This window comes from Abrus precatorius, unplaced genomic scaffold (assembly GCF_003935025.1).
Source record: "Abrus precatorius isolate BTA unplaced genomic scaffold, Abrus_2018 Scaffold1, whole genome shotgun sequence".
Taxonomy (NCBI): Eukaryota; Viridiplantae; Streptophyta; class Magnoliopsida; order Fabales; family Fabaceae; genus Abrus; species Abrus precatorius.
This window is the reverse complement of record NW_020874291.1, coordinates 5,893,773-5,896,655: the sequence shown is the minus strand read 5'-3', so window position 1 is coordinate 5,896,655 and position 2,883 is coordinate 5,893,773. Positions and strand designations below refer to the sequence as shown.

General features: G+C 30.7%; 1 pseudogene; it reads right to left on the bottom strand.

Annotated features, from left to right (window-relative positions):
- Positions 1–304: 304 nt before the first annotated feature.
- Positions 305–2,564, bottom strand: LOC113855193 (annotated as a pseudogene).
- Between the last annotated feature and the right edge of the window lie 319 nt (positions 2,565–2,883).

The window sequence follows — 2,883 nt, the reverse complement described above, 5'->3', positions numbered from 1 at the left end:
CTCATTTTTTTCCATATCCTTCTCATAGATCAACGTGTCGTAATACACGAGTCTTGATTATGTAACCTAATGAATTACAATACATGTATTATGAGTACACCTTTTGATATACCACAATACCTGTATCTAGTGAAGGATCCATAATTTTTTTGTTGTGGGGGCAATATGTACAAATTTTACTGCATTAACAATATAACATAATATTTGAAAGTATAAATACATATCATAATTTTTCTATACGAGTTTTCATATTTTGGAAACAATGAATAATTTTCTCATCTTTAATATTACAAAAAATCTCTCTCTATATATAAGTAACCAAAAAATCATTCAACCATTCATCTCCCATGCAGTTTCGCATCCAATTCTTGATGATATTCATGGCAGAGAAAGCTCTTTCAATTGTTGCAGTTGTCACTGGTAATATTAAAGCTAACTCTAAAAGCAAATAGACCAATGGATACGCAACATGTTTTTTGGTGTCCACAAGCTTTATGCAAAGATCACTAATCCCCCCTAGTTTTAAAAATGCACAATCAGAGCATACATCCATAAAATAATTTTCAAGTTGACTATCTAGTGGCAAAAGTGCAACAGGAGAAAATTCTAAAGGATAAAATTGAGCAAGACGAATCAACTTCTCCTTATCAAATACAGAAAATGAATCTCTTGGATTTAAGCATGCTACACAAAGAAGAAACTCAGTATTCACTTCTGTAAAATGATTATTCAACTCTTGAAGTTGTCAATCAATCACTTGATAGAATAATTCAACTTGAAAATGATTAAATTAGATACTTTTTCCATTTTGTGTCTTGACCTTCCTTTTGTTTGAAAGGTATCACTCATATTTTCCTTTTGTTTGAAAGGTATCACTCATATTTGGAATGACAATGCTTTTCACAAAATAATGAAACATCAGTGAGCAAAGAATGGCAACTATCATCCCTCATAGCTTGTAACCTCTGTTTGGACACTATAACTAATTTCATAGCATTTACAATATCTTGATCACTTCTTTGTAATGCTTGAGATAACTCATGAGTAATCCCCAAAATATTTTTCATCAAATGCAAGATGAAAATAAATTCAAAAGATTGCATAGAATTCAATAAAGCACATGCTTTCAGCTTTTTGCACTAAACTAATGCCATCTTTCTCAACCATTTCAAGCACATCAACCATAGAAGAGAACAAAGAAACTAGATTAAGTAATGTACCATAATGTGAGCTCCATCTAGTATCCCCTGCCTTCTTGATTTTAGTTTCTTAATTCAAACCACATCCACTGGAGATTTCTCCTTTTTGCAATGCTTCTTTCACCTTTGCAATTTGACTTTCACGAAGAATATCTCAACGTTTACATGATGCTCCAACAACATTAGACAAATTAGCAACTAAATTAAAAAAAACAATGCAATTTCAACATGCTTTTTTGCTACCATTGAATTTACCTTGCATATTACTTGCTCCATCATATCCTTGTCCACGTAACCTTGACAAGCTTAACCCATATTTGGCAAATAAAGACTCCAAAGCCGATTTTAATGATAGAGCATTAGTATTAGAAACATGAACAAGACCAAGAAAATGCTCCACAACTTGCCATTTCTTATTCACATAACGTAAAGCCACAACCATTTGTTCCTTAACAGAGATATCTCTAGATTCATCAATCAAAATAGAAAATAAATTATCTCCTAGATCTTCAAGTATAATTTTAGTGGTTTCACAAGCAGCAGCTCTAACAATATCTTTTTGTATTGTACGAGCTGTTAACTTAAGATTTCCACGAGCATTCTTCAAAACTTTATGAATAGCTTCATTGTGATTAGCAAGAAAATCTAGAAGTTCAAGAAAATTCCCTTTCTTACATGATGACATTGACTTATCATTACCACGAAAAGCCAACCCTTGGCACAATAAAAATCGAATGCAATCAACTATTGCAGTCAAATGAATTCGGTATTCCTCTTTAACTTAATGAGACTGTTTACATATGGCAACATCAATATGTTGTTTTTGTTTCATTAGAGCTTAACAATTTCTCCATGCTTAATTATGAAAAATATTTGGACCTCCTAAATGAACTTGAAACCTGTCACTTTTTTTCCAATTTGTAAAACCCTCTGTTGTAAATGCATCACCACTACCTTTATGTTCTACAACATGTGATCTCATAAGATGACAACATAAGCAATATGCTGCATCCTCCTTTTGACTATATTCTAACCAATTGCCATATTTTAAATACCAATCCGGATTAAATTTACGAATTGTATCCCCAAATTGTCTTTGTGGAAAATTAATCTCTTTTAGTTGACAAGGACCTTTTTACAAATAATAGCTTGTAATTTCATCTCTATCACTTGGATGATAATCTGACTTTTTTGGCCTTATATCGGGATCATTAGGAAGTTTTTCCAAATCAAATTCCAGAAATCTTTTTGTATTGGATGAACCCAATATTGTACAGATTTATCAACTGCATGAGGAGAAGATGATTGTTTTGATATTGATTTTCTTTTGAAAAATCTTTCCATTGCTAGAAGTAAAATCAACATAATCATAATTAATTTCATGTTCATAAAACTAAAATTAATAATAAAGATTATAATATTTTACATAAAAATAACAAGAAGTCTTAAAACTAATACAAGTAATCCAAATATCTAATAATAAAATAGAGCAAAACAAATAATCAAATAAGTAAATAATTTATTGATAAAACAATAACAAATGCAATGGAGCAAACAAAGAAATATATTACAGTTGAAAAAATAAAAATAGAGTGTGAAATGTTACTCAATATCTCCACTTGTTGGACAGCTCACAACTTGTTGGGTAGAAATTTGTTGAACAAAAAATTGAAGCTTTTGACAC